This window comes from Anabrus simplex, chromosome 10 (genome assembly GCF_040414725.1).
Source record: "Anabrus simplex isolate iqAnaSimp1 chromosome 10, ASM4041472v1, whole genome shotgun sequence".
NCBI classification, from domain to species: Eukaryota; Metazoa; Arthropoda; class Insecta; order Orthoptera; family Tettigoniidae; genus Anabrus; species Anabrus simplex.
The window spans coordinates 7209138-7222417 of record NC_090274.1 but is presented as its reverse complement, the minus strand read 5'-3'; the positions used below and the strand labels follow the sequence as shown (position 1 = coordinate 7222417).

Genomic DNA, 13280 nt, shown 5'->3' with positions numbered 1-13280 from the left:
CCGCGTGAGTCACACGTGAGCAGCGGAGATATCTGTACTATCACAAGCTACATTTCGACTTCACCTCTAACGGGCCGGACTGTCGGCGAGTTTTAACAAATTCTGCAGAGTTAACAACATACTCCGCTGCATGTAATAAAGAATTCGCCCGTGGGGATAACGAACCGGCAACCTCCGCGTTATAAGCCCGACGCTCTAACCAACTGAACTAATGGGCGACTGTGATGCTTTATGGCAGGGAATTTATTAATAGAATACTCTTTTCTCCCAGTCAACAACTGGTCGTGTAATAAAACATCAATGCATGTATGTTCAAGTTCTTGACTATAAATTACTCACGCTAAAATCCGTGCAAAATCTCCGGTGAATTAGTGTGCTTTCGTTAAAAACAAGGTGCTCTCTTTCTATCTTGGCATACGCCCGGATGCATGTCAGGATGGCCGAGCGGTCTAAGGCGCCAGACTCAAGGTGATTACCCTTGCCTGAGGCACTCGGGTCTTTAGAATTCTGGTCCTCTCTGAGGGCGCGGGTTCGAATCCCACTCCTGACACAGTTTTTTGTCTTTTATTTTCTGAAGGACTTGATATAGTCATCTACCATTTTGACGATCTTGACATAAGTTCAGAGGATTGTTTGAAAAAAAAAAAAAAAAGAAGGAATTGGGTGAACTCCAGGTTCTTTCTTCCTTAGTACGTTTACCTTCCAGGGTTGGTTTTTCCCACGGACTCAGGGAGGGATCCCACCTCTACCGCCTCAAAGACAGTGTACTGAGGTCGGGGGATACAACTGGGAAGGACGACCAGTAACTCAAAGGTAGCCTCACCTGCTATGCTGAACAAGGGCCTTGTGGAGGGATGGGGAGATTGGAAGGCATAGACAAGGAAGAGGGAAGGAAGCGGCCGTGGCCTTAAGTTAGGTACCATCCCGGCATTTGCCTGGAGGAGAAGTGGGAAACCACGGGAAACCACTTCCAGGATGGCTGAGGTGGGAATCGAACCCACATCTACTCAGTTGACCTCCCGAGGCTGAGTGGACCCCGTTCTAGTCCTCTGAGCACATTTCAAATTTCGTGGCAGAGCCGGGAATCGAACCCGGACCTGCGGTGGTGGCAGCTAATCATGCAAACTTCTGAAGCGACTAACAAGTATAGACTAACCTGCACAACGGCCGTGTTATGCGTGTTGTATAAACATTAGGAGTACGGCACATCAAGATCGCCTAGTGTTCATGTTACTCTCGCTACATTACGGAACAGCGGGTTAGGCTACACTTCCAACACACAACTACATTCGTTTCCATTCTAACCTTATACTGCCTATAAATTCGGAGTTGAATTATTGTGATACGCCACTAGATCGGTTGTAGGGCGGCATTGCAACTGTTTCATCGTATAACGGTTGTATCCACAAACAAGTTATCATAAAACACTTGGGCTGTATCTGTCCTAACTCTAATACCAGTAGAAAATCCTCACACTTCAGTGACTCCGTGGCGCAACGGTAGCGCGTCTGACTCCAGATCAGAAGGTTGCGTGTTCAAATCACGTCGGGGTCAAGTATTTTTAATGAGCGTTCATTGGTACATTACATTCCTCGGCTAGTACACGGGAACTAAAGTAGGGAAGAGAGTTACAGCGGAACCTCGATAATTTGAATCAGCTCGGGAGGTAAATTTTATTTCGAAATATAGAGAATACCATTTTTGAGCACGTACAGACATAATCAAAACATATATCTATGAATGAATTACTTTTAACAATATTTTAAAAAGTCTATTTTACGACATCAATTTAATTATAACCCTTATTACAGTAACTTGTCCGCCTCTGTGGTGTAGTGGTTAGCGTGATTAGCTACCACCCCAGGAGGCCCGGGTTCGATTCCCGGCTCTGCCACGAAATTTGAAAAGTGGTATGAGTGCTGGAACGGGGTCCACTCAGCCTCGGGAGGTCAACTGAGTAGAGATGGGTTCGATTCCCACCTTAGCCATCCTGAAAGTGGTATTCCGTGCTTTTCCCACTTCTCCTCCAGGCGAATGCCGGGATGGTACCTAACTTACGGCCACGGCCGCTTCCTTCCCTCTTCCTTGTCTATCCCTTCCAATCTTCCCATCCCTCCACAAGGCCCCTGTTCAGCATAGCAGGTGAGGCCGCCTGGGCGAGGTACTGGTCATACTCCCCAGTTGTATCCCCGACGAAGAGTCTGAAGCTCCAGGACACTGCCCTTGAAGCGGTAGAGGTGGGATCCTTCGCTAAGTCCGAGGGAAAAACCGAACCTGGAGGGTAAACAGATGATGATGATTTATTTATTTATTTATTTATTTATTTATTGCAACTTTGGACTAACACACTGAATGTTTTTGCGACCTACGGTCAGGAAAGAGCTAGGATTGGGAAATAAGTGGTCGTGTCCTTAATTAAGTACAGCCCCAGCATTCCCCTGGTGTAAAATGGGAAACCACGGAAAACCATCTTCAGGGCTGCCGACTGTGTGGTTCGAACCCACTATCTCTCGAATGCAAGCTCACAACTGCGCGGCCGTAACTCACACGGTTCTGCGCCATCTACCATCTCCAATAACTTTATGAGAAAGAAGATGTATTCGAAAAGTCACGCTCTATTGTGCATGTGAATAAAAATTACCTGGCGCATGGGGGGATCGAACCCACGACCTTCGCGTTATTAGCACGACGCTCTAACTAGCTGAGCTAATGGGCCGCGATGTTACTTGCTTACTACTGTTTTGTAATTGAGATAAGGCTGGCATATTGTCCAGCCTCGCTTCAACACAGGTTGTACCACTGTGATAATGGCATCAGGAGTCCAAGGTCCGAGTTTAGGTAAGGCCTTTCAAAGTGGGCACTACTGCACTTGGTCCAGCCTGGGCATCTGAATGTTCTTCCGTCAGAGGGCTTCCATGACAATTCAAAACCCAGTCTCGTAAGGCCTGATATACATGTCATCATCATCATCATCTGTTTACCCTCCAGGTTCGGCTTTTCCCTCGGACTCAGCGAGGGATCCCGCCACTACCGCCTCAAGGGCAGTGTCCTGGAGCGTAAGACTTTGGGTCGGGGATAAAACCGGAGTGGAGGACCAGTACCTCGCCCAGGCGGCATCGCTTTGTGGAGGGATGGGAGGATTGGAAAGAACAGGCAAGGAAGAGGAAAGGAAGCGGCCGAGGCCTTAAGTTAGGTACCATCCCGGCATTCGCTTGGAGGAGAAGTGGGAAAGCACGGAATCGAACCCACCTCAACTCTGACCTCCTCAGACTGGCATTTAACAGTTGACATCTGCATCTGAGCATCATCTGTTCGGAAGAAAAGGATTTTAGGACAGGACTACAGTGATCTCAGATGATTCTCTTCCCTCCTTTAGCTCCCACGTGCTAGCAGAGCCCCAGGCCGATAAGTATAATGTACTAATGAACGCACATTAAAATGTTTGACCCCGACGTGATTTGAACACGCAACCTTCTGATCTGGAGTCAGACGCGCTACCGTTGCGCCACGGAGTCACTGATACACCGAAGTTTTCTACTAGGAGATCCAGACAGGATAGATAGTCCTACAACTCAAGCGTTTTATCAAAACCGGTTCTGGGACACAACCGTTGTATCGTGAAACATTCGCGAGAAAACAACGGTTGCAGTGGCGCCCTACAACCGATCACGTGACGTTTCACAATAATTAGACTCCGAATTTTTAGGCAGCAATGAGACGGAATCGTTGTTAAGTGTAGTTTAGCCCGCTGTTCTGTAATGCAGCGAGAGTAACATAAATTGTAGGGTTTCTAATGGGCCGTGCCCCTAATGTTTATGCAACACTCATGAGATAAACGTTGTGCCAGAAAGAGTGTAGTTGTTAGTCGCTTCAATAAATATGCATTCTAAAAATACGAACTTTTAACAATAACATTGGGGGCCGATGACCTCGATGTTAGGCCCCTTTAAACAACAATCATCATCATCATCATCAACAATAACATTTACAGTGTACAAAGCGTCGTTCGCAGTCTCTGGACTTCTCACCAGCTCGCTATTTTTCCGGTGGCTTACAGTTACTATGGTTGCGGTTTGCGGATGCCCCCGGTTTCCGGAGACAGTGCATGAAGTTTGTTTTTTGTTCCGTGATGAAATACGTCACAGGAATATTCCCAGATTTTCAGCTTCTCGTTATTGCTAATATAAATTATTAATAACGTTAAAAAACTCGCGATTTTCAACAACTTCAGAAGCCGCGTGAACTATGTCTTCATTTCCCTAGAAGAAATAGTTCGGCAGTGAGAGATTCTCCTTCAAAAAGATTGACGCGTTTAAGGAGATTAGCTGCCATGAACGGCGTCCCGGTTTCGATTCCCGACTCTACCACAAATTTTAACAAGTGGTCCGAGGACTGGAACGGGGTCTACTCAGCTTCGGGACACGAACTGAGTAGAGAAAGGTTCTATTCCAACCTCATCTATCCTCGAAGTGGTGTTCCGTCGTTTTCAACTTCTCCTCAAGGTAAATGCTGGGATGGTACCTAATGTAAGCCCAAGAGTGCTTCCTTACTTCTTCCTTCAATATCCCTATCCTTACAAGACCCCTGTTCAACATAACAGGTGAGGCCGCCTGGGAGAGGTACTGGTCATCCTTCCCAGTTGTATTCCCTACCCAAAATCTCATGTTCCACGACACTGCCGTTGCAGCGGTAGAGGTTGGATCTCTCGATGAATTCGGAGAAGAAAAAAACAACCCTGGAAGGTAAACTGATTAAATAATAATAATAATAATAATAATGTGCCGCCTCTGTGGTGTAGTGGTTAGCGTGATTAGCTGCCACCCCCGGAGGTCCGGGTTCGATTCCCGGCTCTGCCACGAAAATTTGAAAAGTGGTACGAGGGCTGGAACGGGGTCCACTCAGCCTCGGGAGGTCAACTGAGTAGAGGTGGGTTCGATTCCCACCTCAGCCATCCTGGAAGTGGTTTTCCGTGGTTTCCCACTTCTCCTCCAGGCGAATGCCGGGATGGTACCTAACTTAAGGCCACGGCCGCTTCCTTCCCTCTTCCTTGTCTCTCCCTTCCAATATTCCTATCCCTCCACAAGGCCCCTGTTCAGCATAGCAGGTGAGGCCGCCTGGGCGAGGTACTGGTCATTCTCCCCAGTTGTATCCCCCGACCAAGAGTCTGAAGCTCCAGGACACTGCCCTTGAGGCGGTAGAGGTGGGATCCCTCGCTGAGTCCGAGGGAAAAGCCGAACCTGGAGGGTAAACAGATGATGATGATGATGATGATAATAATAATAATAATAATAATAATAATAATAATAAAGTGTAGTTCAACCCAATTCCTTTTACTTTTCAAATGAACGTATACAATTATGTCCAGAGTGATGTCGGGGCCCTCAACAAGATAATCAAGTCCTTCAGAAAGGAAATGGTAAAAACTTTGTCAGGAGTGGGATTCGAACCCACGCCCTCAGAGAGGACCAGAATTCTACTGACCTGAATGATTCAGGCAAGGGGATTTACCTTGAGTCTGGCGCCTTAGACCGCTCGGCCATCCTGACATACAACCAACCATACGCTAAGATCGTAAGAGAGCACCTTGCTACCAACGAAAGAACACTAAATCTGCGTAGATTTTGCACAGAATTTAGCGAGAAATGCCGCCTTTGTGGTGTAGTGGTTAGCGTGATTAGCTGCCACCCCCGGAGGTCCGGGTTCGATTCCCGGCTCTGCCACGAAATTTGAAAAGTGGTACGAGGGCTGGAACGGGGTCCACTCAGCCTCGGGAGGTCAACTGAGTAGAGGTGGGTTCGATTCCCACCTCAGCCATCCTGGAAGTGGTTTTCCGTGGTTTCCCACTTCTCCTCCAGGCGAATGCCGGGATGGTACCTAACTTAAGGCCACGGCCGCTTCCTTCCCTCTTCCTTGTCTCTCCCTTCCAATATTCCTATCCCTCCACAAGGCCCCTGTTCAGCATAGCAGGTGAGGCCGCCTGGGCGAAGTACTGGTCATACTCTCCAGTTGTATCCCCCGACCAAGAGTCTGAAGCTCCAGGACACTGCCCTTGAGGCGGTAGAGGTGGGATCCCTCGCTGAGTCCGAGGGAAAAGCCGAACCTGGAGGGTAAACAGATGATGATGATGATGATTTAGCGAGAGGAATTCCTAGTCAACAACTTGAACATACATGCATTGGTCTTTATTATAGAACTTTTGATTAATGAATGAACTAATTAATTCGTCGTCCACTGGGCGAGTTGGCCGTGCGCGTAGAGGCGCGCGGCTGTGAGCTTGCATCCGGGAGATAGTAGGTTCGAATCCCACTATCGGCAGCCCTGAAAATGGTTTTCCGTGGTTTCCCATTTTCACACCAGGCAAATGCTGGGGCTGTACCTTAATTAAGACCACGGCCGCTTCCTTCCAACTCCTAGGCCTTTCCTATCCCATCGTCGCCATAAGACCTATCTGTGTCGGTGCGACGTAAAGCCCCTAGCAAAAAAAAAAAATTCGTCGTCCCTCTCCAGAACCATCGCAGTGGCTGCCGCCAGTATAATACACTTACCACGTTTCGATGGGGATTGAAATTGATTTCAATACGGTAGTCTTGACACCCGTAGATTACAATATCGCGCGAGGCTGTACGACATGTAGGGCTTGACAGCAACGGCCAACGCTAACCAAAGTAGAGTAAATAAAGAAGTACTTGGGCATGATTACCAAAGGAACGGCTCCATGGTTAGCGTGCTGGCCTTTGGTCACTGGGGTCCCAAGTTCGATTCCCGGAAGGTCGGGAATTTTAACCAGCATTGGTTAATTTCTCTGGCAACGGGGCCTGCGTGTATGTGTCGTCTTCATCATTTCATCCTCATCGTGACGCGCAGGTCGCCTACGGGTGTCAAATTTAAAGACCTGACGAGCCGAACATGTCCCCGGACACTCCCGGCACTAAAAGCCATACGCCATTTCTTTTTTCATTACCAAAGCAATTTAAAGTCCGTGATACAAACTTGTTTTATGTACAATCAGCGAAGGCAATTGAAGTTTCAAAACTTGTGTTATTGTGCGTAATAGTGTATCGGTTTTTCTTTCTTAATCTGTTTACCCTCCAGGGTTGGTTTTTCCCTCGGACTCAGCAAGGGATCCCACCTCTACCGCCTCAAGGGCAGTGTCCTGGAGCGTGAAACTTTGGAGAGGGGGATACAACTCGGGAGGATGACCAGTACCTCACCCAGGCGGCTTCACCTGATATGCTGAATGGGAAGATTGGAAGGGATATGCAAGGAAGAGGGAAGGAAGCGGCCGTGGCCTTAAGTTAGGTACCATCCCGGCATTTGCCTGGAGGAGAAATGGGAAACCACGGAAAACCACTTCCAGAATGGCTGAGGAGGGAATCGAACACTGCCCTTGAGGCGGTAGAGGTGGGATCCCTCGCTGAGCCCGAGGGGAAAACCAACCCTGGAAGGGTAAACAGATTAAGAAGAAGAAGAAGGGAACCTCTATTATTGATACATTGAGGTCAGTTTGTTGTTGCTTATGTCTCGTGATTTCAATAAGTAACTACTGCTTTTTAGGGATCGTGATGTCCCTATGACACCGATACAGCCTGGACAGCAATAACCGAGACTTATCTCAAGTATAAAACAGTGTGAGCAGTAGTAGTGTATAGCAGGAAATGGACAGCGATAAGCGAATCGTGTTTATTAGAAAGCAGTGTTGACCTGGTTCATGTGTGGCCCATTAGCTCAGTTGGTTAGAGCGTCGTGCTAATAACGCGAAGGTCGTGGGTTCGATCCCCCCATGGGCCAGTAATTTTTTCTCAACATGGAGAAAAGAGCAGAAGTTTTCGAACACATCTCATGAAGTTATTGGAGATGATAGGTGAAACATGACCGAGCAAGATGGCTGTACGGTTAGGGGCGAGATAGTGGCTTCGAACCGTACAGTCGGCAGCCGTGGAGATGGTTTCCCATTTTCACACCAAGCAAATGCTGGGGCTGTACCTTAATTAAGGCCACAGCCGCTTCCTTCCGACTCCTAGACCTTTCATGCCGTATCGTAGTCATAATACCTATCTATGTTCGTGCGTCGTTAAACCATTAGCAATAAATAAATAAATAAATAAATAAATAAATAAATAAATAAATAAATAAATAAATAAATGGAATTTCCGCGTCTGTGGTGTAGTGGTTAGTGTGATTAGTTGCCACTCCTGAAGGTGCGGGTTCGATTCCCGGCTCTATCACGAAATTTGAAAAGTGGTACGAGGGCTGAAACGGGGTCTACACAGGCTCAGGAGGTCATATGAGTGGAGTAGGGATTCGATTCTAACCTCGGCCATCCTCTAAGTGATTTTCCGTGGTTTCCCACTGCTCCTCCGGCATGGTACCTCCTTGCCTATCCTTCCCAATCTTCCCCTGTTCAGCGTAGCAGCTGAGGCCGCCTGGGTGAGGTACTGGTCATCCTCCCCAGCTTCACCCCCGACCCAAAATCTCATGCTCCAGAACACTGCCCTTGAGGCGGTAGAGTTGGAATGCCTCGCGGAGTCCTGGAGGGTAAAGAGATTAAATGACTTTAAATTACTTTAATTTTCAAATGAACCTAAGAACTTATGCCGACAGTGATGTCGGGACCCTCAAAAGATAGTTCACTATATCAAGACCTTCAGGAAGGAAATGGCGAAAAACTGTGTCAGGAGTGGGATTCGAACCCACGCCCTCAGAGAGGACCAGAATTCTTCAGACCTGAGTGATTCAGGCAAGGGGAGTTACCTTGAGTCTGGCGCCTTAGACCGCTCGGCCATCCTGACACATGCTCGGTTGTACGCCAAGGTGGTAAGAGAGCACACGCATTCTGCGGAAATTTTGCAGCGGATTTAGCGAGAGTAATTCGTAGTCAAGAACTTGAACATACATGCATTGGTCTTTATTGTCGAACGGAATGCCCAGTTGGTGACTGCGAGAGAAGAGTATTCTATTAATGAATTAATTAATTCACCATCCTAAAGCATCACAGACCGAGCTCGTTAGCTGCAGTATTTTAAGTGCGGCCAGTATCCAGTATTTGGGAGATAGTAGGTTCGAACTCCACTGTCGGCAGGCCTGAAAATGGTTTTCCGTGGTTTCCCATTTTCACACCAGGCAAATGCTGGGGATGTACCTTAATTAAGGCCACGGCTGCTTCCTTCTCACTCCTAGCTCTTTCCTGCCCATCGTCGCCATAAGACCAATCCGTGTCGGTGCGACGTAAAGCAACTAGCAAAAACAAAAAACAAAAAAACAAAAAAAAAATCATCACAGTGGCTCCCGCCACTGAGCAGAATGTAAAAAGCGATACGTGAACTTTATCAGTAATAGCTGTAGCCGTATACCCTCACGGTGGTCCATTAACTCAGTTGGTGAGAGCGTCGTGATAAAAACGGGAAGGTCGTGGGTCTGACCGCCCAATGGGCCAATTTGTCTCCATATGCAGTGGAGCATATTCTTGTATGCATGTATGTATGTTCAGTCCTTAGATAGAAGGCTGGTTGGATCCTCACCAGTTCCATCACGAGCTGTCATCACTGGTGTACTAGAGGAATGCAGAGTGAGGTAGTTTCCCGTTGCTTTTCTATGAGCCAGAAAACGCTTTTATATATCTCTCCTAAGCCCACTGAAATGCATGCACCAAGATTTTCACAACACCTTCATAACAGGGACTGGCTGCATAAGGAATAGTATTACTAGCTGATCCCGGAGACCTGAGATCGATTCCCGGCTCTGCCACAAAATTTGAAAAGTGGCATGAGGGCTAGAACGGGGTCCACTCAGCCTCGAAAGGTCAACTGAGTAGAGGTGGGTTCGATTCCCACGTAAATAACTTATTTCTTCTTCTTCTTCTTCTTCTTCTTCTTCTTCGTAATCTGTTTACCCTCCAGGGTCGGTTTTCCCTCGGAGTCAGCGAGGCCCACCTAACCTCAAGGACAGTGTCCTGGAGCTTTAGACTCTGGGTCGGTGGATACAATTGGGAAGGAAGACCAGTACCTCGCCCAGGCGGCCTCACCTGCTATGCTGAACAGGGGCCTTAAGTACCATCGCGGCATTTGCCTGGATAAGAAGTGGGAAACGAACCCACCTCTACTCAGTTGACCTCCCGAGGTTGAGTAGACCCCGTTCCATCCCTCGTACCACTTTTCAAATTTCATGGCAGAGGCGGGAATCGAACCCGGGCCTGCGGGGGGGGGGCAGCTAATCACACGAACCACTACACCACAGAGGCGGACAATAACTTATTTCTTACAACGTAAATTACAAATGACGCCGACTACTGCCCTCTTTATCTCATTATTTTCAGCCTCCATTTCAGACTCGGGTACGTAGCAGCGAGAGTGACTGGAAGAACTTCGCCCAACCTTCATCGCCTGCTTGCGATAAGCGCCCACGGGACGGACGGAATGCCCAGCGTGAGCACCTCTGGTTTGAACCCACGGCTCCTGCCCCACGATGACTCATTTAGGATTTCAGAGCAGTGCTACAGCGATCTCTTCCGTACATGAAAAGCTCTAGGCGACGAATACAATACACTAATGAATACGTCTTAAAACTGTTTGACCCCGACGTAATTTGAACAAGCAACCTTCTGATCGGGACTCAGACGCGCTACCGTTGCGCCACGGTACAGCTGTAGTATTATGTGGTAATGAAGGACAGATAGAACGCAAGCGTTTTGTCATAATCGATTTGGGGACACAGCCGTCGTACGATGAGACGGTTGCAGTGCTATCCTGCCTGCCCCTGACCCAGTGTCGTTTCGCAATAACTATTTATTAGGAAGTGTCCGCTAGCCCGCTCTTCCGTAGTGTGGCGAGAGTAACATACATTGTAGGCGTTCTGACAGGCCGTGCCTCTAATGTTTATATAAGGCTCATAGCATAACTGTTGTGCAGGATACTTCAGAGAGTGTGAATTCTAAACGATTACTGTCCAATATCCGAACTGTATGCGTACCTGTGCGGCTGCATGGCTAAATGGTTAGCGTGTTCACAGGGGTCGCGGGTTTGATTCACGGCAGGGTTGGGAATTTTAACCATTATTGGTTAATTTCGCTAGCACGGGGCTGGGCGTATGTGTTGTCTTCATCATCATTTCATCCTCATCACGACGCGAATGTCGCCTACGGCGTCACATCAAAAGACCTGCACCTCGCAAGCCGAACGTGTCCTCGGACACTCCCGGCACTAAAAACCATACGCCATTTAATTTACAAAGCGTCGCTTCCATTCGTTGAAATTCTCATCAGCTCGCGGCTGCGCAAAACCGCTTTTACAGTTGAAAATGAAAACAGATGCCCCTGGTTCCGTGAGACAGTCCCAGAATTTCATTTTTCGTCCCCGGTCGAAATACGTCGCTGCAATGTCCACATATTTAGTCACACGTCTCTGTGGTCCTCCTTCGTGGTGTAGTGGTTAGTGTGATTAGCTGCCATCCCCCATAGTCCCGGGTTCGATTCCCGGCTGTGCCACGAAACTGTACCTAATTTAAGGCCACGGCCGCTTCCTTCCCTCTTCCTTGTCTATGCCTTCCAATCTTCCCATCCCCCCCACAAGGCCCAGTTCAGCATAGCAGGTGAGGCCGCCTGGGAGAGGTATTGATCATTCTCCCCACTTGTATCCCCCGACCCAGAGTCTGACGCTCCAGGACACTGCCCTTGAGGCGGTACAGGTCGGATCCCTGGAGGATAGATGATGAGAAACTCTAGTTCAACCCAATTACTTCCCTTTGGTGTTTTTTCAGATGAACCTATAAAATAATGTCCTGGCTAATGTCGGACACTCGATAAGATAGCTGACTACATCCAGCCCTTCTCGAAAAATTTGATTTTTTAAGAAACTTGTCAGGAGTGGGATTCGAACCCACGCCCTCAGAGAGGACCAGAATTCTTCGCACCCGAGTCATTCAGGCAAGGGGAATTACCTTGAGTCTGGCGCCTTAGACCGCTCGGCCATCCTGACACACATCCCAGCATACGCCAAGATAGTAAAAGAGCACCTTGCCATTAAGGAAAGCACACTAATTCTGCGCAGATTTTGCACAGAATTTAGCGAGAAGAATTCGCAGTCAAGAACTTGAATATTATTGTATTGGTCTTAATTATAGAACATAATGCCCAGTTGGTGACTGAAAGATAAGAGTATTCTATTAATTAATTCACTGTCCTAAACCATCCCAGTGGCTAGCACCAATATAATAGGCCTACAATGTGTCTCTAGCAGAATGTGAACGGTGATACACGATCATTATCAGCGGTAAGTGGAGCAGTATCAGTGGCCCATTAGCTCAGTTGGTTAGAGCGTCGTGCTAATAACGCGAAGGTCGTGGGTTCGATCCCCCCATGGGCCATTTTTTTTCACATGCAGTGGTGTATTTTCAGTCCTCAGCCCGAAAGCGGGTTGAGTCCTCACAACATCTACCATTAGCTGTGATACATGGTCTGGGCATTACTGAAGAGGCATACTAGGGAAATGGGGAGTGAAGTAGTTTCCCGTTACTTTCGTCACTGAGCCAGAAGTTGCTATTACATATCAGTCCGCCAAAGTCCACTGAAATGCACGCATCAATCGACCCTATGAACAACATTGTAACACCAATGAGAGCAAGGACTGGTTGTTATCGCACCTTGTCAAAGCCAAGGATGAGGCTTAGACAGGTCAATGATCTAACAGTGATGGCAACACTTTATAGACTAGCGTGTCAAATTTCTACTCCCTAATGTGCTGCTTGTTCTTCTTAATCTGTTTACCCTCCAGGGTTGGTTTTTCCCTCGGACTCAGTGTGGGATCCCACCCCTACCGCCTCAAGGGCAGTGTCCTGGAGCTTCAGACTCTAGGTCCGGGGATACAACTGGGGAGGATGACCAGTACCTATCCCAGGCGGCCTCACCTGCTATGCTGAACAGGGGCCTTGTGGGGGATGGGAAGATTGGAAGGGATAAACAAGGAAAAGGGAAGGAAGCGGCCGTGGCCTTAAGTTAGGTACCATCCCGGCATTTGGCTGGAGGAGAAGTGGGAAACCACGGAAAACCACTTCCAGGATGACTGAGGTGAAAATCGAACCCACCTCTACTGAGTTGACCTCCCGAGGCTGAGTGGATCCCGTTCCAGCGCTCGTACTACTTTTCAAATTTCATGGCAGAGCCGGGAATCGAACCCGGGCCTCCAGCGTTGGCAGCTAATCACACTAACCACTACACCACAGAGGCGGACCTTAGTGTTTCAAGATTTTATTTTGTAAGCATCACTGAAAATTAAATTTTAAAAAGCGGG

The 13280-nt window shown here is 48.0% G+C and overlaps 9 non-coding genes across 9 annotated transcripts; 4 read left to right on the top strand and 5 right to left on the bottom strand.

The window, feature by feature from the left end:
* The first annotated feature begins 430 nt into the window (after positions 1 to 430).
* On the top strand, positions 431 to 550 carry TRNAL-CAA (transfer RNA leucine (anticodon CAA)). Its single transcript has 2 exons — positions 431 to 468; positions 506 to 550. It is a non-coding gene; the product is annotated as a tRNA-Leu (tRNA).
* Positions 551 to 1482: 932 nt separating this feature from the next.
* TRNAW-CCA (transfer RNA tryptophan (anticodon CCA)) lies at positions 1483 to 1554 on the top strand. Its single transcript has one exon. It is a non-coding gene; the product is annotated as a tRNA-Trp (tRNA).
* A 1088-nt stretch (positions 1555 to 2642) lies between these two features.
* Positions 2643 to 2716, bottom strand: TRNAI-AAU (transfer RNA isoleucine (anticodon AAU)). The gene has a single exon. It is a non-coding gene; the product is annotated as a tRNA-Ile (tRNA).
* A 727-nt stretch (positions 2717 to 3443) lies between these two features.
* Positions 3444 to 3515, bottom strand: TRNAW-CCA (transfer RNA tryptophan (anticodon CCA)). The gene has a single exon. It is a non-coding gene; the product is annotated as a tRNA-Trp (tRNA).
* Positions 3516 to 5426: 1911 nt separating this feature from the next.
* On the bottom strand, positions 5427 to 5546 carry TRNAL-CAA (transfer RNA leucine (anticodon CAA)). The gene is made up of 2 exons: positions 5509 to 5546; positions 5427 to 5471 (listed from the first exon to the last, which is right to left on the bottom strand). It is a non-coding gene; the product is annotated as a tRNA-Leu (tRNA).
* Positions 5547 to 7714: 2168 nt separating this feature from the next.
* On the top strand, positions 7715 to 7788 carry TRNAI-AAU (transfer RNA isoleucine (anticodon AAU)). Its single transcript has one exon. It is a non-coding gene; the product is annotated as a tRNA-Ile (tRNA).
* An 881-nt stretch (positions 7789 to 8669) lies between these two features.
* TRNAL-CAA (transfer RNA leucine (anticodon CAA)) lies at positions 8670 to 8789 on the bottom strand. Its single transcript has 2 exons — positions 8752 to 8789; positions 8670 to 8714 (listed from the first exon to the last, which is right to left on the bottom strand). It is a non-coding gene; the product is annotated as a tRNA-Leu (tRNA).
* Positions 8790 to 11849: 3060 nt separating this feature from the next.
* TRNAL-CAA (transfer RNA leucine (anticodon CAA)) lies at positions 11850 to 11969 on the bottom strand. Its single transcript has 2 exons — positions 11932 to 11969; positions 11850 to 11894 (listed from the first exon to the last, which is right to left on the bottom strand). It is a non-coding gene; the product is annotated as a tRNA-Leu (tRNA).
* A 314-nt stretch (positions 11970 to 12283) lies between these two features.
* Positions 12284 to 12357, top strand: TRNAI-AAU (transfer RNA isoleucine (anticodon AAU)). The gene has a single exon. It is a non-coding gene; the product is annotated as a tRNA-Ile (tRNA).
* Positions 12358 to 13280: the final 923 nt, after the last annotated feature.